Source organism: Opisthocomus hoazin, chromosome 23 (assembly GCF_030867145.1).
Source record: "Opisthocomus hoazin isolate bOpiHoa1 chromosome 23, bOpiHoa1.hap1, whole genome shotgun sequence".
NCBI lineage: Eukaryota > Metazoa > Chordata > Aves > Opisthocomiformes > Opisthocomidae > Opisthocomus > Opisthocomus hoazin.
Genome location: NC_134436.1, coordinates 3,805,102 through 3,831,117, shown reverse-complemented (window position 1 = coordinate 3,831,117; position 26,016 = coordinate 3,805,102). Strand labels below are relative to the sequence as shown.

General features: G+C 61.7%; 1 protein-coding gene across 5 annotated transcripts in view; it reads left to right on the top strand.

The window, feature by feature from the left end:
* Positions 1 to 2,767: 2,767 nt before the first annotated feature.
* The window catches only part of CXXC5 (CXXC finger protein 5), a 39,866-nt gene continuing 16,617 nt past the window's right edge, over positions 2,768 to 26,016 (top strand). For 2 of the 5 annotated variants that reach the window (XM_075441947.1, XM_075441943.1), the window contains exon 1: positions 3,654 to 3,754. The gene's annotated coding sequence lies outside the window, so the exon portion shown is untranslated. Of the gene's footprint in view, positions 2,971 to 3,653; positions 3,755 to 3,853; positions 3,944 to 16,934; positions 17,003 to 26,016 lie in introns of those variants that run through there. The other 3 variants (XM_075441944.1, XM_075441945.1, XM_075441946.1) reach the window with 3 other exon arrangements.

Genomic DNA, 26,016 nt, shown 5'->3' with positions numbered 1-26,016 from the left:
TGTGGGAGACAGCTGGGGTTAAAAATTAACACAGACAGAGCCTCAATCAGTGGGTGGCCGGGGCTGATGGAGGGCTACGTGCTGCTTGGGGCACCCCTTTCCGAGGACTCGAGGCTTTTGCAGCTGGGAAAGTGGGGAGTCCCGCAGCCCCCCAGCTGGGGGACAAAGAGGTGCCACGTCCCCTGGGCTTGGCTGGGGACAGGCAGAGCCCCGTGTCCCTGGGGCAGCCCCTGGCAGCCAGCCGAGCGTGGTGGTGGGTCACTCCAACCCTGGCGCAGTGGGCGTGCGCTTGGAGGTTGGTGCCCCAAAAACGCCGGCCGCTCCAGCTCGGCTTTCCGGTGCCGTCAGGGCCAAGGTGAGCAAATTGGTTCATAAAATACCAAAGGGTTTATGCCAGCCTGACCCCAACTTGCTGGGGCGAGGGGTCTCCCGGAGCATCATCCAGAGGAGGCTGTCTGTCCTCCCAGTGCTGGGTCCCACCGGATTCACCCATCCTGGCTCTGGGAGGTTACTTGGCGAAGCTCAGTTCAAGACGCTTTCAACGGCCAAAGAAATCCAGCCCCCGCAAGGCAGGGACACCACCGAGGTCTGGGGCTCCCAGCCTGGCCAGGTTTGGTCCCCCTTGCCAGCAGACACCCCGCGCCCTGCACGGAGGAGGTGACAAGAGGGTGCCAGCCCTGCAACCCACTTGGATGGCAGCGGCTGGGATGGGGGGGGGGGGAGTTTGGGTTGGGGTCGGGTATTTTGGAGCCTGTTTGTACTCCAGAGGCTGTTGGGACGCGTCTTCCACTCACGCAGCCTTGGCAGCCCTCCAGCTGCTATCCCGTCGTGCCCCGCTGCCACCCGGGGGGGCATGGACCTGCGTGACACCCCCCCCCCCCCCCCCCACTGCCGCAGGGTCAGGCTGCCCAGCTTCACCTCCACGTCCTGTGTCCCCCGTCGTCCCCCCCCAGTTATTCCCAGTCCCGTAAAGCCGGGCAGAGGTCCCGGATTCTCTGCCCGGCCGGGGAGGAGGCAGCACAGACCCCGCTGCAGGAGCCTGGGCATGGCGGGGGGGATTTTGGCGCTGGTTCCAGCAGGCAGAGACCGGAGGCAGCACTGCTGTTCGCAGGCAGGCTTTCCACCCTGTGCCCTCACCACCCCTCCCTGTCCCCTGCGCCTTCCACCCCCGTCCCCTGGGGCCTCCATCCCCCATCCACCTTGCCCTCCATCCCTGACCTCCTCAACCTCCATCCCTGTCCCCCACAGCCCCCAGCACGCCATGGGAGAAGAGTCCAGTAGCAGGATGGAGGCTTGTGGACTGTTGTCCCCAGGAGGACGCCCTTGTCCCCATGCCCTGGGGATGTGCCGGTCTGGGGGCACTGGGGAACTCTGTCCTCCCTGGGGCTGGAGTACCGGGTGCTGGGTGGCAGGTACCACCTCGGGGGTGCTGGGGAGCCCGGAGCTTTGCTGGGGACTGCGGGGCTGGAGCCCCAGCTTTGCTGCTGCCACAGTGAGCAAGTCCCCGCTTGGCTCCGTGCCTCAGTTTCCCCTCTCTCAGAGGACTTCAGCCCTCAATAAAGGTGATTTTTGTTCATGTCAGTTTTCCAGACACGCTGAGAGGTGAAATCTTGCTGCAGCCGGGAAAGGACCTTCGGTGGGCGGCAAACTCCAGGTGCAATCGCTGCTGGCCCCACGTTTGCTTGGGGAACATCAGCACCCTGCAGCTCTCCAGGGCGTCAGGGGGTCGGGTCAGGTCCTTAAAAATAGCAAAGAAAGGGCAAAGCAAACGCCCTTGGTGAAGCCAACGCAGGTGGGAAGGTGGTGTAGGCTGGGCAGCATCGCCAGCGTCACCGTGGCCAGAATGTGGCAGCTGGGGTGTGGTGCTGGTGGGAAGTGGTCCCCTCTCCCGCGTCATCGGTGCCACCCGCATCCCACGCGCCTGGCACGAGGCTCTTCCCCCGCCTTTTTTGGGTGCGGGAGGCCAAATGGCGGAGGTGGGCAGGCGAGGAGCGCGGCGGGGAGGGCGAGCTGGGGAGCCGGGGGCGAAGAGCCAGGGCCAGCGGCGATGCCAGCGGGGGACCAGGCACAAGGGGTGCCCCAGGAGGACGGAGCTGTGCCTCCCCGTCGCTGCCAGCCCGGGGGGAGATTTTTTGGAAGCCAGAGCACCGTCACAGCACCCGTGTTTGAAAATCCCAATTGCTAAATATGCAAAAGGCATAATTAACGGGACGTGGATCAAATACAAACAGCCCATCCGCGCTGCCTCCCCCCCACACTCCCCATCTTACATTTTTTGTTTCATTTCGAGGCGGGAGCGGGGTGGGAAGCGATTTCGCATTCCTGCGAAAAAAAAAATCAACGGCAACACAAACCCAGTTTCATTTTTGTCAGGGTTTTTGCTTTCGGGAGGTTTTGGGTATTTTGCTGGCAACCGAAGAGGCTGCAGGAATTGGGGGTGGTGGGTTTTTTTTGGGCTGTTTGTCCCTGGAAAGCTGCTCTCGGCTGAGGAGTGGGGGTTTACTGAATTTTTTAAACTTCCAATATTTCAGTGCCCACCCTCAAAGGGAAAAAAAAAAAAAAAAGGAAAGAAATCATCCCCCCCAGCAGCAAAAAATCCTGCCAAAAAGTTGAGCAGGAAACTTGTGGGCCAAGCGTGTCCCCCCCTGCGGGGGCCAGACCTCGGGGGGGGGGATATTTGTCCCCTCCCTCCGGGTGACTTATCGGTACCATCGATTATTTGCTGTTTGTTCAGGGGGATTTCAAGGGCTGCTTGGTCCCTCCCGGTGGCGGTGGCTGCGGTGGGGCTCCGTGGTTGGGGCCCTCACCCCCCGACCAACGCGATGCTCCCTGCCCCCCCCGGTGCGGTGGTGCGATGGGGGAGGCTCTGCACTCTGGGGACCCCCCCTCTGCATCCCGGGCACCCGGGGAGTGACCCTCACTGCTGCGCCTCGCTGCGACCCGCACCCCCTGGGGGGACAGAGGAATGGGGTACGTGCGGGGGGACACCCCACAGGGAGGGATGGGGGGGACGACAAGGGGGTGACACCCCGTTGGGGGTGGCTGCAGACTGGGGGGGTCACGGCGGTGTGACACCCGTGGGGGGGGATGGGACATGGGGTGCACAGTGGGGTGAAACCCGTGGGGGACAGGCAGGGCATGGGGCTTACGGGGGGCCCACCCGTTGGGGGGTGATGGGACATGGGGGCCACACCGCAGTGGGGGTGGATGGGGTGTAGGGTGCATAAAGCGTGGAGGTGGACGGGACACGGGGGGGGGCACACCGTGGTGACGTCCCGGGGGTGCTGATGGGACACGGGGCGGGCACACCACGGTGACACTGGTGGGGGCGGCCAGGACCCGGGGATGGGGGGGGCACACCACAGGGACATCCGTGGGGGGTGGGCGGCCCACGGGGGCCGTGGCCGGGTGACACCCATGCGGGCAGGTGGGACGGGAGGGGCACGCCACGGGGACACCCACGGGGGGGGGATGGGACACGGCGGGGCGCGCGGGGTGACACCCGCGGGGGGGACCACCACATTGGGGAGTGGGGGGGGCTGTACGCGGGGCGGGGGTCGGGCGCGCCGGGCCGGGGGGGTGCGGCGGGCGGCGCGCGCGCGGGGCGGCGGGGGGCGCGCGCGGCGCGGCGCGGCGCGTGGCGCGGGGCGGTCCGGTCCGGTCCGGGTTTTGCCGGCAGCCGCGGGCAGCGGCGGCAGCGCCGTGCAGCGCGATTCGGGGGCTGTGCACTCCCAGAGCGAGCGGCGATGTGGAGGTGGGTGTGCGGCGGCGGCGAGGCACCGTGCCCGCCTCGGCTCCCCTCTCGCCGGGCCCCCCCCTCCCGGCGCCGGGCAGGTGCTGGCCCCCCCCGACCCCCCCTTTCCCTTTCCCTCCCCCGGCTCCCGGGCAGCCCCCGCCGCTCCCGGCAGCGCTGCCCGCAGCGGCGGCGGCTCCCGGACCGCCGGTAGGTGCCGGCCCCCGGGGCCGCTCCGGCGGGCAGCGGCGGAGTTGGGGTGTGCGTGTGGCGGGGGGGTGGGGGGGGGAAAGGGGAGGAGGGGAGAAGAAAAAGTTTGGCGGGGGGCGGCTGCGGTTCGCCCCGCTCCGCCCGGCGCCGTTACCGGGCTGCCCGCGGCGGCGGCGGGGCGCGGAGCTGGCCGCCTGCCCGCGCCGGGGCCCGGCCGGTGCTGCCTGCGCGGCGCCCGGGCGGCCCCGCCGCTTCCCGGGGGGGGGCGGCGGGGTAACGAGCAAAGTTTGTCTCGGTGCGGCCGATCCCCCTGTGTCCGCCCCCCCGCACCCCCCTCCCTTTCCCGGTACCCCGCGGCGCGGCGGGGATGCGCTGGGAGCTCAGAGGGGGGAGGGATGGGGGCGAGCCCCCCCCCCGCCGCCCCGGCATCGCCCGGTGGTTTCCCGGGTGACAATGGTGGCGGCGGGGGCGGCCGCTCCGGCAGCGCCGCGGCGCCGGGGGGAGGCGGCGCGGCCCGGGCAGCGCGGGGCCGGCCACTGCCACCCGCGGGGGTTCTCGCGTGGGGGGGGGGTGTGTGTGCGTGTGTGTGTGTGGGGGGGGGGAGCCCCCGCCCGGCGCCTGTGGCTTGGAGCGGCCGCTCCGCGCTCGGGTTCCCCGCGTGGGTCGCTCTCGCCTCCCCCGGGGGCGCGTCGGGCTGCGGCGGCAGTTCGGCTCCTCCGCCGGTGACCGGCAGCGGGGTGGCCGTGGGAGCGGCGCCGCTCGCCATCGCCCAGCCATGTGCAACAACTAACCCAACTTTATTACCCCCCCCCCCCCCCCACTTCCCAAGTAATCTCCCCCCCTCCCCCCCGCTTCGCCGTCGGATGGGATTCCCGAACCTCCCGCTGCCCCCCGCCTCCCGCCGGGAAGGCACCCGGCGCACTCCGCACCCAGAGATCCAGCCGGATCCCCGCGTCCGCCGCGCAATGCCCCGCGTTGGCGCCCGCCGCTGGTGCTGCCAGCCCCGGAGCCATCGTGGGTTTCGGGATTTGTGCCTGAACCCTGGGATTATGGCACCAAACTCCGCTGAATCGCGGCCCCGCAGGCCCCACGGTGGTTCGTCTCCCCCCTCTCCCCATTTTATTTTTATTATTACTATTTTTTTTTTTTTCCGCCGCATCCCGCAAACGGCGACGTCCTTCTTGCGGGCCCGTGTTTGCTTTGGGTCAGTTTATTCTTTGCTGGGCTGATTGATTGGGGAGAGGAGAGGGGGGCTGTGGGTGGGATGGGGATGGGGGGGGGGGGGGGCCGAGCCCCGCCGCCCGCCCCGCTCCGCGTCCCACTCATAAACAAAGCTGCGCGCACATCCTGCGATAACGGATCACATGTGTGCGCCGCGCCGTCGCCCCTGACCCCGGCCCGGCAACCTTTACTCCCCGCCGCCCGCTCCGCCAACGACCCCGGGCGGGGGGGGCGGGGAGGGGGGGCTGGGGCGCTGCGGGGATGGAGGGGGGGGGGTTGAGGCGGGATTTTGGGAAAGGGGGGGATGCACAAGCCCCGGCTACCTGGGGCGCAGGGCCGGAGCCGGCGGAAGTTTTGTTTCTCTGGAAACGGGCCCTTGCTGTGTCAGCAGCCCCTTTGTGCCGCTTTGTCCGTTCCCCCCCGGCCCCTTCGCCCGGCGGCGGGGCCGCACCTGGGGCTGCGGAGGGACGGACACCCCCGCCCCCCCCCGCCCCGCGCTCCCCTTCCCCCCTTGCTCCCCGGGGGCTGGTCTGCATTCCCCTCCCCGGGGGGCAGCGGGTTGAGGCGGAGGGGTCGGATGGGAACGCGGGGGGGGGAGTAGGGGGGGCGAGGTGGTGACCCCCCCCCCACCCCAAGGTACTGCTCAGCGGGAGCGCTCGTAGGCATGGAAACCTTTCCCCGTCCGTCTGTCCGTCCGTCCCTCCTTAGCATTTCTATCCGGAAAAAGCTTCGCAGAAGCGGCTTCGTTCGCGGCACCCCCGCTGCCGGCACCCAGCCCCTCGGAGCCCGGGGTGTCACCGCGCGCGGCGGGTCCCCGGGTCCCCGGTACCGTCCTAGCCCCGGCGGAGCCGCCCGGCGAGCGGGCAGATGTCGCGCCCAGTGCTGGGGCCGGGGTCGGGGGTCGGGGGGGATGGGGGTGGGGTGTGTGTGGGGGGCAGGATGACGGGACGATGGGGACGGGGACGCGCCGGCGTGTGACAACAAAAGCAAAGTAACAAAGGCCCGGCCGGTGGCGCTCCGAAGTTGGCCCCGGCCCCCCGCCGCGGCCGCCCGGCGCCGTGCGGGGATGCGGGGGGCTCCTGGGCGGGGGGGTCGCCGCTTTGCCGGCCGGGGCAGTGCAGGCAGGGGGTGCCTCCATCCTCCTCGCCGGGAGGAAGGCGGGAGGCGGCCGGGCCGTCCTCGCCGCGGGTTTGGCGGCGGAGATGCGGGCAGCCGGCGCCGCACTGCCAGGCGCCTGCCCGGGGGGCGAGGGGGGGCTCCGGGCCCCCCCGCCCGGCAGTCAGCCAGTCCCTCCGCTTCCAAGGCGGGCTGGGGGGGAGGTGCCGTGAGGGCACGGGGGGGGGGGGGGGGGAGTGTGTGTTTCAGGGATCCCCCACCCTGGGGGTCCCTCACCCGCTGGCGTCTCCCGCTGGCACCGGGGCTGGTGCTGGGGTCAGGCAGGTGTTGGCGGTGCAGGTGCTGGGACCCAAGGATGCTGCAGGACTTGGGGGTGGCATTGCTTCCCCAAAATTGTCCCCTCTGCTGAATCTCCTGCTTGGGGGGCTGGGAGGAGGGCCAAAGCCTGGGCACTTGGCCCTGGCAGCCAGCATCCCCCCGGCACCTCCTGCCATGGCTGTTCAAGGCTCAGCTGAGGCTGGATCCAGTCCCGGCTGGTCCCAGACCCCCCAGCTCCATCCCCCCCAGCCGGGCCGTTCTCTGGGGTGCTGGGAGCAGGTGCTGCACTCCCCTGCCTCTCCTCGCCCTGCCGGTGCGCTTGTTTTCCCAAACCCCGGGCGCAGGGACAGCCTCTTGATTAAGTGTATTAATAGTTAAACTTTCAGCTCATAGCTTAAACTCACCAGACCACGAAAAGCTCCCTCCTTTACTCATGCTCTGTTGCTCAACTAAAATATTACACTCAAAAGGGTTGGTTTTTTTTTTCTTTTCCTCTCCTTTTCCCCTGACTCGACTTCTGGGAGCGTGGGGGGTCTTGCAGGGCTCCCCCGCCCAGTGAACACCCCCCGTTGTCCTCGCTGCCCCTCGCAGCCATCCCTCTGAGAAAAGCCCGGGCAGGGAGGTTGGGGGACTCTCCTGGCCCGGTGACACCCCAGGGAACGGGGCTCTTGAGCCCCAGCCAGGCTGGGGAGGAGAATGGGAACCACCATCCCAGGAAAACAGTGTCCACCCGCGCTGGTGGGTACACGGGGCTGGGCTGCGGTGGCTGGGGATGCTGGTGGTAGCTAGTGGGTGGGATTGCCTTTTTGGTAGGCGATGGGGCAGGAGAAACAGTGAGAGGTTCAGCCATGCCAAGTGCCAAGGTCCTGCAGGTGGGTTGGGGCAACCCCCAGCCCCAGCACCGCCTGGGGACGGTTGGACTGGGAGCAGCCCTGTAGAGGACTAGGGGGTACTGGTGGGTGACAAATGCGACATGAGCTGGGTTTGTGCGCTCGCAGCCCAGAAAGCCAATTGCATCCCGGGCTGCATCACCGGCAGCGTGGCCAGCAGGGTGAGGGAGGGGATGCTCTCCCTCTGCTCCACTTTGGTGAGACCCCCTGGGGCACTGCGTCCAGCTCTGGGGTCACCAGCACAAGACAGACATGGACCTGTGGGAGCGGGGCCGGAGGAGGCTGCTGAAATGGTCCGAGGGCTGAGACAGCTCTGCTATGGAGAGAGGCTGAGAGGGTTGGGGGTGTTCAGCCTGGAGAAGAGAAGGCTCCGGGGAGACCTTTCACTACTTAAAGGGGGCTGGTAAGAAAGATGGAGAGAGGCTTTTCTCCAGGGTCTGTAGTGATGGGATGAGGGGCAACGGTTTTAAACTGGAAAAAGGAAGATTTAGATTGGACACAGGGAATAAATATTTTATGGTGAGGGTGGTGAGGCACTGGGACAGGTTGCCAGAAGAAGCTGTGGATGCCCTTACCTGGAAGTGTTCAAAGTCAGGCTGGACGGGTCTTTGAGCTACCTGGTCTAGTGGAAGATGTCCCTGCCTGTGGCAACGGGGTTGGACTGGATGGTCTTTGGAGATCTCTTCCAACCCAAACCATTCTGTGATCTGATGAAGGGGGGCAGTGGCATAGGATGGGCAGGAGGGAGGAGTAAAGGGATGACCGGAGGAGGAACCACCTCTGGGACAAACCGGCCAGGAAAGCCTGGGCCCAGACCAGTGGGGAGGAAATTCGTGAGTTTGCTTACGCTCAGGAGTGGCTCTGCCATGGGGAACGGGGCAGGATCAGGCCTGCAGCAGACTTTGCCTTCACCAGAGGGACCTGCCCTGGTGGGGAGGTGGGCTGTGACTCCTTGTGCTGGGGAAACCACTGGGTGAGCATCAGGGCTTGGGGGTGAGCAGCAGCCTCCATCCCCATCCATGCCCCGTGTTGCTTGGCATGTCTGCAGTGTTGGAGCCTTAGCAGAGCTCCAGGGAGAGCCAGGCAGCAGGACGGTGTGACCCCAGTGAGTGGCTGAGGGTGACCTGTAGGTCCCGTCACCTTTGGGAGAGGCCAAAGGGCATGTTTCACCCTGTCCCATGGCCCTTGGGTGCCTGAAGACCAGGGTTGAAAGAAGCGTTTGGGTTCATCAACATCTCAGCGCTGATGGTGCAAACGTGCCGTGGAGCAGGTCCTCATAGTGCCCAGTATTCTCTGCTTTCAGGGCACTGCAGGGCTTTGGGGGTGCATTGATAATGTCTTTGGAGTGGTCTCATTCTGTGTTGCAAGCAGGTGGAGGGCATTGAGGGTCTGAGATGACAGCCCTTGCCACACATGGGTGGCAGCCTGTTATTATGTGAATGAAAGGATTTTTAAGGTCACAGGGTTTTCAAGAGGCTGCCTTGGTGTCTCTGGTTTCCACACATCCATCGTTATGGCATGGAAAACAGGAATAATGGTCCTGCTGTGTCCACCTTGTGAAGGCTTGGCTCTCAAGCTGTGGTATTCCCTTGGGGTTTGTGGGTCTGGTTCTATGTCCTCGTACTCGAACAGTGCTGCTCATACCAAAGCATCTTCCATCGCCTGAACCTGGACATCCTTTATGCTGGGAGGATGAGGACCTGTCACCTCCACAGAGTGATGCCTGTGGCGTGTTGGCCCAGGCGTGGGAAGGTACATGTTGGCCTCGACTCTGGAACTGGTGGCAAAGGAAGAAAATGCTGTTTTCTGATTTTCCATGCGGGATGTGATTTTCCATCTCCATTCTCCTGGCTCAGAAAGGTGGGAGCTGGAAAATGGCTTAGGTCACTGGCTCTGCCCCATGTCAACGCTGTCATACACTTCTTCAGTGGGGGCACGATGTGGGTGATGGATGGGACCTGCGCCACGGTGAAAGACGTAGCCTGTTATTTTGGGGTCACTTCTGAGATGGACTTCATCCCAAGGGTCTGATTGTCACCTTCGTGGCACTGGACACTGGGTGGTGACAGGGCTGAGGAACAGTGCTGTCCTAGCTCTGCAGGCTCTGAGGTGCATCTGGATGACTCCAGTGGGTTTTGTGTGGCTGCTGCCACCCATGAGACCCTGACTGACCCCAGCATACGTTCACTTAGCACTTGTGGGGCTTCCTGGGGATGGCCCAGGCTTGAGCGAGGGTTGGGTTTGTGCCCTGGTGTGATGAGATGAGGGGCATGGTCACCTCCAGTGTCCTCTGATGCTGCTGTCTCTGGTCATCTCTTGGCTTACTGGTGGTTGCCCACTGTTAGAAGGCAGCCCTGGTCTCATCTGTGGCTGTGGCTTGATGGATGTTTAATTTTTGGCTTTGCAAACCCTTCTTGAGTTCATGCCTCTGCTCCATCTCTTCGTAGGGATGTTTGGGCGATACCCATCTCCCATGATCTTCCTTAGGGGAGTCTTTGGCTGTGCGCAGAGGAGCAATGCAGCTCCATCCGCTCAGACCCCAGGTGACCTCTTGGTGTCCTCAAGGGTCCTGGGGTCATCAGTTTTCACTTATTTTTGCTGGTACTCGCCCATGTGGCTTTGGTGCCTCACAGGCTGGCTGGGAAAAGAAGTCTGGGGTCCAAGTCTGACTCCTGAATCTCTCACTTCAACATCCTGACGGCTGAGGGGTTCTCAGTGGAACATCCTGACACTGAAGGGTCCCAGGCATTTGCAGATCCAAGTACTCTCAGCTCTGCTGCCTCTGTGCCCCTTAGGCACTTCTCCACTGTGCCCGCTTGCTGCTCACAGGCAGGTTCCTGTTCTCCAGCCTCTTCTGCAGCTGGAGCATGGCCAGGGAGGACCATTCATGCCTAAGGAGCATTGATGTCTTGAGGATGGCTTAAGAACTTTTGATGCTGGTTCAAAGCCTGATGGAGGGAGGTCCACATCCATGGGAGGTGCAGACCAGCACTCTGCCCTCTGCTTTGCGGGAGTCTGTTTGGGTTTGGGTCCAGGTCAAGGGAGGGCAAACAAACTGTGCCCACAGATGTTGCTTGGAGGCTGTGTGGGGTCTTGCCTCCTTTCACAGACTCATAGAATAGTTTGGGTTGGAAGGGACCTTCAAAGATCATGTAGCCCAGTGCCCCCCTCAGAAGTTGTAGGGACGTCTTCCACTAGATCCGGTTCCTCAAAGCCCTATCCGGTGGCTTTGAATACTTCCAATGATGGCGCATCCACAATTCTGGGCAATCTGTCCCAGTGTCTCACCACCCTCATCATAAAACATTTCTTCCTGATGTCCAGCCTAACCCTGTCCTCTTTCAGTTTAAAACTGTTGCCCCTTGTCCTGTCACTACAGGGCTTGGCAGAAGGTCTTTTTCTGTCTTGCTTGTAAGCCCCCTTTATATGCTGAAAGGTCTTTCATCAGGTCCAGGTCTTGACTGGGCCATGGGGAGGTGAGGGGTGGGAAGGGCTGGTGGCCGGGATGTGGCAGCAGGCTTACAGACAGCCAGGGTGGCCGAGCCTGGGGCTGCGAGTGCCAGCCTGGGTTGTTCTTCCCCCCTTCCCATCCTGCATCCGTGCCGTGTTCAGCTGGTTTCACAGCAGGGAGGTAGGTCCCAGGCACCCATCACTCCCAGGGTTCCTGCGGCCGCTCTCCGTCCCTGCGCCCTGCTGCCAGCTGGGGACTTTTCCCCCAGTTCCTGCAGCCTGTGGGAGCCAGCGGCCGAGGATTGCTGGCTCTGGGAGTGCTCCCCTTGCCCTCTGCTTTACCTTCTGCATCTCACTAATCTGATGACCGGAGGTATGCGAAGCATTTCAAATATGGCCTCGTTAGCTGGCTCCGGACAGAGCACGCAAGAGGCGTTTCTTCACACTCCGATTCCAGCCGGCTGTTGCTGTTCCCTCCTCCCATGGGCATCTCGCCGCCGTTTGCCCTGCGCTGGCTGGGACTGGCGCGGCTGGTTGAGCCCATCCCGCCTGGCCGCGGGATGGACGTGTCCCTTTGCGGGACAGCTCTCGGCTGCACCAGCGGCTGTGGGTGGGCGTTGGGTCCCGCGGCGATTTGAGAGCGTTGCTGGGCGTGTGGGCGAGGGGCGAGCGTGTGCTGATGCTGCGGAACAGGATGTCCCCTCTGCCCGCAGCCTTGGCCGGTGCCCAAGCCTCCTGCATCATGCCCAGCCCACTGGAAGGACCTGGAGGGGCAGCCCAGAGCACGCACGATGGGTGGCCTTGGGGGGGTCCCAGGGAGTCCCCTGGGAGCAGGGGGCTCTCTGAAAGGCACTGGAGTGGGGGATGTGGGATGGTGGGTGCTGGCCCCGGTGGGAAGCACCCAGCGTGGGGAGTGGACCTGGGAGGGAGGCGTGGTGCGGCTCTGGGTGCAGGGGGGGCAAGGCCCTGGGATCCCCGGGGAATGGGTGCTCACCAAGGGGACTGCAGCCCGTCTCCAGCTGGCTCTCCGGGGTGGTCCTCGCGGTGCTGTGCCCATCAGGGTGCTGTGGCACCCACCTCGGTGTCCTGTGCCTCTGCCTGAGCCACTCCCCTGGTTTGGCAGGCAGAGCACCCTGTCCGCCTGTCCATCTGTGGCCGTCTGTGCCTGCCCATCTCCTCTGTGCCCCCGTGCACGTCACTGAATCGGCACACGGGGCCCCACTGCTGACGGTGCTGACGTGCTTCTGCCTGGCCAGGGACCCTCCGCTTTTGATGTCCCCAGTGTCCCCCGCCTTGCTGTGGCGGCAGCAGGAGCCTGGCAGCGTCTCCCCACTCCGCTGAAGGAGCTATTTAAAGCCGGGGCGGGGGGGGAGAGAAAAATAAATGTAGAAGATGAAGATGATGAGGGTGGCTCCAGCCGCCCTTGGGGACAGGTGGCCCAGTGTCGGCATCCCTGAGGAGGGGATGCCATGGCGTGGCACGGCCCGGCGTGGCCCCAGCAGGGTTGGGAGCCGGACGCCAGGCGTTTGCGCTTTAATGCATCAGGACAGCTTGCAAATTCCAGCCTGGCGCGGCAAGGTGCCGGCCGCGGTTGAGCGTGCGCTGTCTCGCAGCTGAGAGGGCTGCGCTGCCATAACCGGTGAGCTGCCATAACGGGTGAGCTGCCATAACCGGTGAGCTGCCATAACCGGTGAGCTGCCATAACGGGTGAGCTGCCATAACCGGTGAGCTGCCATAACCGGTGAGCTGCCATAACCGGTGAGCTCGCCGGCCGCCAGCGGGGTGCGAGGGCCTGCGGGGAGCTGGGGGCCGGGGCAGGGCTGCGGGCGGCCCCTGCCTCCCGCTGTGCCGGGGGGGGTCTGCGCAGCCCCCACTGCAGCAGAGGTGGGGGCAGCCCCGGTGTGGTGGTGGCACAGCGGGAGGTTGGCCTGAGAAGGGCAGATCTGCAGGGACCGATGTCCCACCGTCTGCAGAGACCTCTGTCCCCTCCCGTCTGCAGGGACATCTGGCTCACCTTTCTGCAGGGACCTCTGTCCCACTGTCTTCAAGGACCACGTCCCCTTCTTTTGCAGGGAACCCCGTCCCCCTTGTTCCCTCCTTGTCTCCTAAGGTCCCTGTCCCGCTTCTACAAAGCCCCCTGCTCCCACATCTATAGGGACCCCTGTCCCCCCATCTCAGAGCCCCATGCTCTCCCCTGTCTTCAGGCATCCCTGTCCTCACCTTCTGCAGGGAACCCTGTCCCTCCATCTTCAGAGCCCTGTCCCCCTGCCATCCACAGGGACCCCTGTCCCCACCATCCACAGGAACTCTTGTCCCCCTGTCCCCCCATCAGCAGAGCCCTGGAGTGGTTCCCGAGCGTGGCTCCCCAGCAGCGATGATGACCAGGAGGCAGTTCAAGGGCAGCCTGTGCCATATGAATCCCTGGAGAGAGGGGGTGACCCAGCATCCTTACACATGGGGAAACTGAGGCATGGAACGGCAGCACTGCTGCCCACACCCCCAGCTCCGTTGTGGTTTGGGACCCTGTGTGTCCAGCAGGCTGGGGGCCAGTGGCGGGGGATGCTCTCGGGGGTCCTCATGCACCTCGGCTGTGGGAGTGTGCAGACTGGGAGCAGATGGTTTTCCACTGAATCCTTTCTAGGAGGTGGTTTTCTCTCCTTTCCCTGCATAGTTCCTAAATGTTTGAGCCCGTCAGTTGAGGGAAGACCCGTGGGCTGTGTCTCTCTTGCCTGGCGTGCCCGCATCTCCCTGCTGCCGTGTCGCCTCTCTTCTCCCCATCCTCACGTTCGGGTTCCTTAAATAAAAAAGCCTTTAAAAACACATACTGGCCGTCTCGCTGGGAGAAAAGGAGTCACCTTGAGCGCAAAACCCGTGGGGCCCAGAGGCCTCAGCGTGCGCTCGCCGGGCTCTGAGTGCTCCCCGGCCCCGCTCCTGCTGGGAGCAGCCGGCAGTCACAGCATCTCAGGCTGGTGGCGGACGGAGCTTTTTTTCTTTGCGAAGGCGTTGGGGGATTAGCGAGAGGATTAGTAAATATGACCTCAGGTAAAGATTAAGACCCCCCCAAAAAAAAGAAAAAAGGTGTTTTTTTCCCCCCTCCCATGCTGATGCACCGTGAAGATTAAAATGGAATGAATTTGTGCCGCAGCTGGCAGTTTGTTTAGGGATGGGCGGGTGACAGGGAGGGATGGGAAGACAGGGCAGTGATGGGGGCTCTGTCAGCAGGTCCAGAGATGCCAGAGCCGGCGGGGGGCATGGGGGACCTACGGGGCCAGCAGCAGGTCCCTGGGGGTCCCCAGGGGCCGGGCTGGCCATGGCTGGTGCTGACTGCAGGCAGCAGTTGATGGGGAGGGGATTTTTGCCAGGAGGACATACTGATAACCACTGTCAGCCTAATCCTGGAAATAACTGGGAGTGGGGTGTGGGGTGGCAGCTTCAGCAGCTCGTCCCAAAGGCTCCTAGCTCAACAGATAGGAATGGGAAACACCCCTGGCAGAGGGGAAGAAGTTCCCCCCTGCCTGCAGCTGCCCCCATTAGAGGTGGGACGTGCTCTTGTCCCCCCTGAGCTCCCCGGGCCGCATCCCGCAAACCATCCCGCCATGCAGCTGCCTCCAAGGATAACTGAGGACTTGGTGCTGAATATTCAGGCAATAAAGCTCCTCACCTTTAGCTGGGCCTCCCTCCCTCGGTGGCTCCGGGGCCATGGAGCCATGGGGGCTCCCGTCAGAGCCCCGACAATCTTGTCTTCCCTGGTGACGATGCTCCTGGGGGGACAAGGGGGTCCTCTCCGGGACCCAAGAGGGTCCCTGCCATGCTGGGGACCCGTCCGCTTCCGCAGCCAAGAGAGGCGGTGGGAGAGGACCGACATCCCTGCCATGGTACTTCCACATCCCTTTGGTGATGGAAGGGGGAGATGCTGAGACTGGGGGCAAAAAATATTGCGGAGAGCCCCTGTGGGCTGTCCGGCAGGGTGTGTACTGGGAGGAAGCTGGAGTGGCCATCTCTGGGGAGGATGGGCAGCAGTGACCCCAGTGCAGCCATGTCCTGGTCTATTCTCCTTCCTGTCTGCCCAGGGCAGGGCTGGCCCCGGGGGAATTCCTCTCAGGGGAGTGTGGACATCTCCCCTGGGTCCATGTGTGCTCCAGGGGCTGAAGCGGAGCCGGCCCTGCTTCGGGCACCTCCTGGTAGGGTTGACCCCTCCGTTGTGACTGAGCCTTTTTGGAGAGCTGAGCCTGAGCACTGGCTCGGTGGTAAAACACTGTTTGGGGGGGCTGAGCACTGGCTTGGGGGTCAACCGTCTTTTTTAGGGGGCTAAGAACCAGCTTGGGGGTTGAGCACCATGTTGGGGGACTGAACACTGGCTTGGGGGTCAGGCAGTGGTTTGGGATGTTGAGCTGGGGGGCTGAGCACCGGCTTGGAGGTCGAGCACCATTTCAGAGGGCTGAGGACCAGCATAGGGATTGAGCACCATTTTGGAGACCGGAGAACTGGCTCGATGGTCAAGCATCATTGTGGAGGGCTCAGCACTGGCTTGGGGGTCAAGCGGTGGTTTGAGGGGTCAAGCGCTGGTTTGGGGGACTGAACACCATTTTGAGAGGCTGAGCACTGGCTCAAGGGTCACGCACTGTTCTGAGAGGCTGAACACCATCGTGGGGGTCGAGCATCATTTTAGGGGGCTGAGTACCATCTCAGGTGTCAAGCACCAGTCCAGTGGGCTGAGCACCCACTCGGGTTCAGTGCTGGCTTGAGGGGGCTGAGCACTGGCTTGAGGGTTGAGGACCATTTGGGGAAGCTGAACACCAGTTTGGGCATCGAGCACCACTTTGGGGGGCTGAGTGCCATTTCAAGGGCTGAGCACTGGCTTGGGGGTTGAGCAGCAGTTTGGGGGGTCTAAGTGCTGATTGTGGGGTCAAGCCCCACTTGGAGGGGCTGAGCATCAGCTCAGGGGTCAAGCACTGGCTTGAGGGGCTGAGCACTGGCCCTGCAGCTGAGCAGGCAGATACTACCCTGGGGTGATGTGGGCAGGTCTGTCCACCACTTGCTCACGTGTTTCACAGCCTGCAGGGTTGGATCCAGCGGCGGTGAAGACCAGCAGGCAGCCGGGGGCTGGATCCTTCCTGAGAGTGCTGGGTGGGTGCATCCCGCAGAGGATGTGCTCCTGTCTCGCACCCCATGCTGCAAGGCCGGGGGCTGGCGGTGCTGGGAGGGGTTGTTCCAGCTCCCGCTTTGCTCCCTGTCCTCCTCCGTGCTCACGCATACCAGGGTGGCTGTGGGATGGGGAGTAGCAGGAAAATCTGGCTCTGGGTCCCTTTGCTGGCACCAAGCGCTGGGCGCATTCCAGCCCTTACCTGCCTCGGTTTCCCTCTTGCAGCGGAGCTCTTTCGGGGGTCTCACCCACTGCCTCCTGGCCACGACGGTCTGGCTGCTCTCCCACTGGGCTGCCATGGGGCATAGCTGCCCAGACAGACAGGGCAGGCAGAGATGGGAAGGAGGGCCTCATCTCCATGCCTTGCAGCAGGGCAGCTGGTACCCTGGGTGATGCTGGGGCACCAAGAGCATCCCTCTGAGTATTCTCCTGGGCACTTGGGTGCAGTGGGGTGTGCTGGCAAGCCCTTGCCTGGCCAACTCCATGCTGGCATCCAAGCCTGCTCTCCTGGTGATCCTGGTAGCTGTCGCTGGCCATGAACTGAATCCACCAGGACCTTCTCATGGAGCAGAGCTGCCTCTTGAGCTGGTACTCATGCCCACGCTGTGGTGCTGGTGTGTGAGGGGGTGTGTGCATGAGTGCAGGGAGCACCATCCCCTTCCAGCTCAGCTGCTGCCATTGGAGGGGGGAAGAACACATGGTCCCCGTCCCCAGGGGTCTGCAGGTCTGGGGCAGCACGAGGACGTGGTGAAGAGGAGCCCAAGGTGTCTCCCAGCCCTGGGGCAAGGAAGGGCGCAAGCCCGTGTTTTGTGTGTTTTGCAGGGCACCTTGAACCCTGCTGGTCCCAGCCATCCTGGGGACCCATCTGTCACCCTGCCTGTGCCTGGGATGGCAGGAGCTGCACCTTCCTCTCTGCCACAGGTGAGGCCAGGGGACAAGGGCAGGGCTTTGTCCTGGTGCCAGGGCCATGCTGTGTCCCAAGGCTTGTCCCTCATGCTGTCCCTGCTGCAGCATCTCCTCTGGTAGCGCCGTCGGGCTCCTCGTGGCTTTTCCTTTCTTTCCGTGGGATGCAACCCTCCTCCGGGTTGGCCCCTCTCCTCCTGAGGAGTGGGGGACAGATCCAGACCAGGAGCCTGTGGCTGCATGCCCAGCATCTGCATCAGCAGCGCTCCCCACTGTGGAGCTGGGCTCTCTCTGTGTCCCCCAACAGGGGTCATGCCAGTGCCGTGTCCCCATGGGCTTCCCAGGATGTGGTGGCACTGGGAGCTAGGTGGGATGTGATGACTGTAGAAGGTCTCCTCATAGGAGAGGGAGGAATGATGCTGCTGGGGACACTGGTCCTGCCAAGTTCCCATTCTGCAGGACAAAATGCTGCCCTTCTGCGCCTCCAGCTGGCTTTGCCCTGGGACAATGCTGTTGGCTGCACCTCCCCCTGCCCCTGCTCTCCTGGGGGATAACCATGGGGTGAGAAGCCAGGGGTCTCCCTGCGCCCATCCCAGACTTGCCCAGGGACCCCATCCTGGAGCTGGAGTCAGTGCCCTGGAGCGGGGAGCAGCTCCTGGGTCACTCAGGAGTGGATGCCACCCACCTGGCCCTGCTGCCCCTGAGCACGCGGCATCATTTATCAGGTGGAGATAAAAGCAATTAAGGGGAAACTTGGAAGTACAGGATTAGAGGAGGGCCCAGGGCTGCCCGTGGAGTTTGAAGGTGCGGGTGGGTGCTGGGGGGCCGGAGGCTGTTGCTGGAGTGCAGGCAGGCACGGCACAATGCAACCAGCTTTTTTGCTGGACAGAGCAAAACCTCTTTTTTCCATGTCCCGCCCTGTGCACGCTTGTAGTGGGATGGCCACGGGATGGGGAGTAGCATGAGAAACCGAATCTGGATCCCGTAGCATGGCTGCATCCCAGCCCTTCCCTGCCTCAGTTTCCCTCCAGCAGTGCAGCTCTTGCAGGGGTCTCCCTGCAGCCTCCTGTGCAGGCAGGGATGGGAAGGAATGCAGTGCCCCAGGGCAGGGCAGCTGGTACCCTGGGTGATGCTGGGATACCGAGAGCATCCCTTTGAGTACTCCCCTGGGAGTCTGGCTGTTGGGGGTGGGGGGTGGCGGGGCGGGCAATCTGGAAGACACACACACCCCCTCCCCCGTGCCCTCAAGGCTAAGACTGCCCGAAATTCATCTCATGGGTGAAAATAGCTGCGGCGTGCGAGGGATGCTTGGCTGCATCCCTGCCCAGCTCTGCTTCAGCAGCATCCTGGCTACAGGGGCTGCCTTACTCTGGAGGGACCCTCCGGTGGGGGCCCCTGGCTGGGCTTTGTGCTGAGGGGGCTGTGATGCATAGGAAATCACGTGGCTCGGGGACCTAGGGATTTACTGGAAGCAAGGGTCGAGGCGAGGGGCGGAGGGACCCACGCTGGGCAGCTCTCATCCCACCCGGGGCCAGCTCGGCCAGTGTGTAGCTCAGGATCGGGCACCCAAACCAGCTGCCCCGCGGCGGCTTCCCGACAGGCGCGGGGCGAAGGATGGTGGGGGGTGGGGGGTGGTGACGAGCTGCCATCCCTCCCCGGAGCAGATGGTCCCTCGGCAGCAAGCTGCCCCTTCCGCATCGATTACCCGGGCTGGCCGTTTAACGATTGCTTTCTGGGGTTAATTAAACTCTCCTCGCTGAGGGCTGCGGTGCAGCAGGGCCCTACCTGCCTGCAGCCCTGACGGACCCCCCCAAAAGAGTAGGGGGTGAGCTTGTGGCTGGAGCTGGGGTTTGCTTCCAAGCCAAACCTCAGCCCCATCTGTCGTGGAGCGTGGCGGATGTGCCGGGAGCATCGCCGCTGCCGCCTGCTCTGCTCTCCAGGGCATCCGGAGCAGGGTCAGCTGCGGAGCCCGGCCGTAGCTCGCTCCCCAGGCAGCCTGGGCTGCTGGAGGAGAGGCTGTCCAGCCTCTCCCTCTTGAACACTGGCTTTTTGGAAGCGGTCCCCAACACCTAGCTCCTGTAGGGTTTGGGCTGTGCCCAGCTGCGTCTCTATTTGCAATGATTTTGGAGAAGGGCGTCGAATATTTGGCAGCCAGACGGTGACTGTGGAGCAGTGTGGTTTGCAGAGCGGGTCGCCAGCCCTGCAATTGTTGGGAGTTGCTGCTTCTTGCATATCTAAATGTGCCCTTTCAGCAGGCGCTCTCGGTCGAAACTGCCATCTTTTGCCTCATTGTCAACCTCAGCGAGGTTACGCATCGTTTGCTGACTCACAGCCTCCTGCTCTAATTACTCGGCTCGACTCCCTCCCTGGAGCCGCCCGGCCAGTCCTGGCACATCGCTCCCCGCAGCCCGGCTGCTCTGCTTGCTGGGGGGGCTGGAGCCGAGGCACCCCGTGCAAACTCCCTCCCTGCACCCATCCCTGCCCCCGGGCATCGCTCCGAGTCTCCGAGCACAGCGGAAGGCTGCTCTCCTGGTCGCCTGCTCCATCATCCCACTGGTCACCCACCCTCCCCGGGATGGTTTTGGGGTGCAGCTGGGGGGGCTGGTGGGTGCTGGCAGTGCGAGCACATGGCGTTGCCATCATCCAGGCGCGATGCTGGGGGGCTTCAGGGCTGGCTGCCTCACCAGGCATCCCCCTGGGCATCGCCCACCGAGGGATGCTTGCTCCCACGCACACCCTCCAGGCTTCCCGCGGGCATCCCGGGCGCGCAGCCCACCCGGGGCGAGCAGGAGCCCGGCCTCCCCCTTGGCGGCAGCGCCGGCTGGGACGAGCCGCGCACTAAACCCGTTAGCTGAGCCTCTTTGATCCCCGTCTGATATGATCAGCCGGCCGGTAAGCTCTCAGCCGGGCCCAGCGTGATTTCCAGCGTCGCAGCGATTCGAACAGACGCCGCAATTACCGCCGGGGTCAGGCTGGTCCCGCTCCTGGTCCTGCTCCTCCGTGCTGACTGGGACTCCTGTCTGCCCAGAAACAAAGCTGCGAAGGAGAGCACTATCTCTATCCTTCATTGTTGGTTTTTTTCATTATTATTATTTTTGTTCCTAAGTATCCCCCTATCCCGGGCTTGCCAGCACGGTGTCGTGCCGGTGGGTAAAGCCTGCTTTCTGCTCTGGCATCTCGCTTCTCAGAGGCTTACACCTTCCAAAGAGAGAGGACCCAAATGCATGGATCCCAGCAAGCTAGATGGATGCAGAGGTTCAAGTTGGCTTTAATTAATTTAATTTTTATCTTCTCATGCATTCGGGTGGTAATATTGGGGCGGAAACAAGGTCCCTGCAAATCCATCTTGCTAACAGAGGTGAAACCAAGCTGGGTAATCCGGTGGTAACGACAGCGCTCCAAGCCGGGTAATGCAGTCGTGCACGCCTTGGAAGAGGAGATATTTTATTTATTTATATATCAAGAAAAAAACCTCATATATGTGTTTGCACAGGCTTCTGTCTGTCACAGGATGGTACAACCACGCATCTTATCTCGTAAAGCCATATTTTGGCCCTTTTTTTTCCCCCAAGAAAGTGAATTTTAAGCACCGGGAGACAGTGATGGTTTCTTTGGAGCTGTTACGATCTGCCATGTACAATAAATCCATCTTAGTTTGTGGATTATTGGCCCAATAGACCATAACAGCTCTGTCAGCCCCTCCTGGCGTGCTGTGTCCGGTGAGCTCAGCCTTCTGTGGGTTTTCCTTTATTTTTTTGTTTGTTTTTTTTGTAGAAATTTCCTAAGGATTTTTCTATGCCGTGTGCGTGTACAGCAGCTGATATGGAAATCACAGGAGCTCAGTTGCGTGGCCAAGATTTTTTGGAATTTTTTGCCTTTTTGTTATATATTTCCCCTCTGAAAATACCTGAAGGCATAAGCCTACATGCTGGAGTCCAAGCCCCCAAAATATGTTGAAGCAGGAAGGCAGAGCTGGAGCACGGCAGGCTGACAAGGGGCTGACGAGGGGCTGGCGAGGGGCTGCCGTAGCAGTGCTGGTCCAGCTTGTTGGGGATGGGGTTTTGCTGCTTTCCAGCAGGATTTTCCCTGGACACCCCCACTCCTGCTGGTTGTCATTCCCGGTCCCCTGTGCTTGATGCCAGCCCAGAAAAATGGGATTTCCCCGGGGCGGCGTGGGATGACGTTCTGGCCCCTCCATCCTCACTGGGCAGGGTGGTGGGTGACACATGGTCTTCTCACCCCCGGCCTGAGTTTGGGGGGGGTCTGAGCCCCCTGGACAGAGGGGAGCCTGTAGGTGGTCCTGCCCCAATCCTGTCCCAGTGCCAGGTAGCCCATGGTCCTGCTGCATGGGCTCAGCAGTGGGGTGAGATGTGGGGTGAAATGTGGCATGGACTGGGGGGGGACTGGAGCTGCTGTAGGGGCAGGGCAGCCAGGGGGGACACGCATCTGCCTTTGTCCTGGGCTGAGCAGGGGACACCTGCCTGGAGGAGGGAGTGTGGGATTTGGAGCGGGATGGGAGCAGGCTGAGTGCTCGGCGCTGTCGGCGATAGCCCCGCTCGGTCGGGGCTGGCGGGTGGCCCCCGCCGTGCCAGGGACAGCCGGTGTCGGCGGTGCCGCAGGGGGCTGCTGGCTGGCGGCGCCTTTAAGTCCCCCCAGCCCCTGTGCTGGGGGAGCTGCTCTGGTCCCAGCAGCTCTGTAAGCCCATTAAGAGCTCAGGGAGCCTTACGCCTCGGGGGTCTGCAGGAGGGACTTGCACTAGTTCAGCTTAAACCCCTTGAGCCAAAGCGGGGCCGCCCGCTGTGGGGACACGAGGATGTCCATGGTCATCCTCTGGAGATGCCCATCCCGAATCCCCCATGGGTGCTGGCTGCTTCCCTCGGCCGTGAGGGATGGTGTGGGCCGCAGCCCTGGGAGTGCCCTGGCATGGGGTTTTGGCTTTGATGCATCATTAAAATGCATCATTTGGGTAAGAAAATTACCTCTTTTTCTGCAGAATCCTTAAGGAGGATATTTCCCCTCCCAGTATCGAGATTCAGCTTCATATCACATAGGAGAAAGGTGTGGAGAGGCCACATGGGTCCATCTGGGCTACGTGAGGATGGGGAAACCACCCTGATCAAGGAGAACCTGGTCAGGAAGTGCTGGGGATTTTTTCCTGCTCTTAACCTGAATGTTAAGACCCCAAGGATGGGTCTTTGTGGAGCACTTGGGATGGTAATGTGCCTTCCTTCGCTTTGTGAGTGCAGTGTTCCCCACACCCTGTCCTCAGTCATGCCTTGGATTTGCTGACCACCTGCCAGAAGACTCAAGGAAGGTGGCATGGACAGTCCTTAAAATGCTGGTGGCTCATCCTAGTGGCAGGGACAAGTTTCTTTCTGCCCAATCCACCGCCTGCAGGACTGATCCTGCTCGCTGAGAGATGGAGGCTGTTGGGACTCCCTGCCCAGCTTGCCCCCACAGTCCCTGCTCAACTCCCAAGCTCCCTTTGGCTCTGCCGCCGTGGAGCAAGTCACCAGGGGCAATGTGTGTGAGTCTGTGGTGTGGAGGTGCCAATGTGAGGAAGAAGGAGGAGGAGGAGGAGGAGATGGAGTAGGCTGGAGGAAGCAGCAGCTGGAGGAAGCAGCAGCTGGAGGAGGTTGTCCATCGTGGAAGCTGAGAACAGGCAGTGGGGACGTCAACCCTTTGGGTTGGTGCCCTGTGCTCTGGAGGCCTCGTTCCTCCCGTCTTGGGGGCTTGCTGGCACTGTGGCAGGAGGACCTGTCCAGAGATGGGTTTCAGGAGGGCATGGGATCAAACATTCTGCACGAGTGAAGGAAGACAGTTCTCTTGCAGGGGTCACCAATCGAGTGCCAGGTCCCTGGAGAGAGGCTGGGGGCTCTTTACTCTCCCTGGACTGGCTGGGGAAGGGGTGGACAACCATGTGGCAGATGCTGGCTGTGGCAACCACATCCAAATTGTTCCCTGCCATTCCAGCTTACCACCTTGTTCCTCAGCTTTTGGGGAAGTGAGAAAAGGCAGAAGCATTGAAGAAGCAACTCTAGTTTTAGTTGTAGACTCTCAGAGCTTCGGACCAAAAAGGACAAGTGTTTCCAGAAGGATCCTTACACCCTGTAATCAAGTATCCTCAAAGCACGTCTCCAGTGTGATAAGCACATCAAGACCTTTCTGGCTCACACCATGTGGCGTTTCCTTCGTGCTCAAAGCTCAGTCTTGTGGCTCTTCCCCATCTTCTTCCATGTTGCGACTTCTTGAGAGATGGATTATTCCATGAGGCCACATGCAGAGCAAACCCCTCTCTTTCTTACTGTGTCTCCTGCAGCTCTTTCATCTGAGGGTTCCCCCGTCCTGACTCATGTCATGGCTGGTGGTGGTGGTGGCCCCTTCCTCCTTCCCAGGGCCACAGCTCTGCTTTCCAACTGTGTTGTGGCTGGTTCTTTGAGATCTCGAGCTTCACCTGTCTCATTTGTGCTTTTTTTGATAAGACACAGTGCTGGTGGTTAAATTGCCATAGAATCAGCGAATAGTTTGGGTTGGAAGGGATTTTCAAAGATCATCCAGTCCAACCCCCCTGTCGTGAGCAGGGACATCTTCCACTGGATCAGGTTGCTCAAAGCCCCATCCAGCATGACCTTCAACACTTCCAGGGATGGGGCATCCCCAACTTCTCTGGGCAACCTGTTCCAGTGTCTCATCACCCTCATTGTAAAACATTTCTTCCTGATGTCCAGCCTAACCCTGCCCTCTTTCAATTTAAAACCGTTGTCCCTTGTCCTGTCATGACAGGCCTGGTAAAAGTCTGTCCCCATCTTTCTTGTAAGCCTCCTTCGTACATGGAAAGGTCTTGTGGCTGTGTGCAAGACATCCAGTGAAAATGTGTTTCGTAGTGATCTGGTTGCTTTCTGCAGCCAAAATGGTATCCAGTCACAGACAGAAGCTGGGCCTTGTTGGTACAACCCCTCCCTACCCTGCCACCACATGTCTGAGGCAGGACATCTTCTCCCAGCAGTTTGCTGGGAACTGTTTTCCTGATGACTCTTCCCATCAGTTTGCCCAGGACTGCTGTTCCTCCATGCTTCCTCAGGGAAGGAAGTCACCCTTCCGCTTGGGCTGATTCTTGAAGAAGCTTCAAGAACCAAGAGAGCCGTTTAACATCTCCGAAGGAGAGCTTGGTGTGGGGTTGGTGCATCACTTGTGCTCCTCTGACCTCAGACGCCTTTGCCCATTTGAGAGCACGGCATGCATTCGGCACAGATTGCTTTCCTGGCTCTGGTCCTGGTTGAAGGTAGAACTTCTCACTTATGACATCACGTTTGATTGCCATCGAAGCCCTGGCAGCCAGGACAGGGCTGTTCTTGCTCATTTGCCCTGGGGTGCCCCAGCGCTAGGGCTCGCTGATACCCAGGACATGATGCAAACCCTCCTTGTGGCTCTGCTCTCCCAGAGGACAAGGAGCTGGTTGGTCCCAGGGCTCCATCAGGTATGAAAGGGAGCATCATCATCTCCTTATTCTTTGTCCTGGAATGCTCCAGCTCGCCCATTGCATCACGCGCTGCATCAGCATCGTCTCCTTGACTTCCATTGCTCTTGAGCATGCGGATGGCTTGGGAGATCTGGATCTAGTGCTACAACTACATGTCATGGAGAAGCCAAAGGGAAGGAGAAAGACGGTGAGGGTCACAGGAGACCTGAGGATTGATGGAACCAGTGTCTGCGGTGTTCGCCAGGGTGAACCGAAATAACAGAGCACCTGCAGAGCATCACAGGTCCTGGAAGTGTCGGCAGCAAGTGTCCCAGTCCTCTGGTACCTGCTGGCCTTGCGGTGGCAGCCTTCCCTCTGCCCAGGTCTCCAGCAATGTCCTCTTGCTCAGCGTCTGGCATCCTGGCATGCAGAGCTGGGTAGGTCACGCTCAGCTTGCCTGTGCTACCTGGAGTTGTCCTGGGCTCTCCAGTTCCATCCCCACTGCCTCTGGCAGGATCTGGCTCGGTGCTGGGGTCACCCATGACCTCGTGGTCGTGCCGGGAAATGGGAAGCACCCGGGGTGCACGGCAGCAAGCTTGGGCGAGTGCTTTTGTCTGAGCTAGAGTGTGCTGGGGTTTGCTCTTTATTATTCTGGATTTAAAAGGAAAAAAGTGATTGCTCTTTCCCAGTTCCTGCATTTCCTGAGAGCAGTCTAGCTCCTTGCTTATCTTCAGACAGCCTCAGGGGTATTCCCTTGGAGTTTGGGAGTTTAATCAGGCATTGCTGGGGCATGTGAACTCTGTGTCGAGTGGCCGTTCCCATGGAGGGGAGCGCCTCTTGCAGATATTTGGGTTGGCGTGCCTGGGCTGGGGGCTGGGCTGGCTGGGAACGCGCTGCTCCTTTTCCTGGGGATGGACTGGGAAAGGCTGGGGGGTGATGGCTCGCCTGGCTGGGGGCTGCTTGCGGGCAGGATGCTGGCAACGGCCTCGGGCAGGGTGGCTTCCCGAGGGCACCCTCTGCAGCAGGGCTGGCTGTGCTTGGATGCGCTGGTTTGGCAATGGCAGAAGGGAGGTCTTGTCCCCTCCAGCCCTGTCTCTGCCACCTGCCTCCTTTTTTCCCCAACCCATGGGTTTTCCTCATAGCATCGTGGGCAGGCTCCGCTGGTCCCCACCATCCATCCTGACCCGGCGCCCTCCTCCTGGCCCCGATGCAGCTCCGGCCCCTCCGGCCTTGACTCAAGTCTGCTGCTTGCTTTATTTCGGGTGATTTTGAATTCGGCAGAGAATCAGACCCAAGTGGAAATGCTGGGCTCTGCTTCACCGGTGAAATTGAGGGTTTTTGTTGCTGGCTCTTTAGCAGGCAGTATTTCTTTTTTTGGGGGCTGGATATATTCCTGGCAAGTAAAATGACGGATGCTCTGTTTCGTTTCCAGTGGCAGTGTTTCAGATTCCTTGCTCCAGGGCAGGAGCCGAGCGAACTCCGATTCCGGAGCAGCTCTGGTACCTTGGCAGCTTAAAGGCCACGGGGTTTGCTTGAATGACAAGCGGCGCTGAGTGCGGGGAAAGCTCAGGAG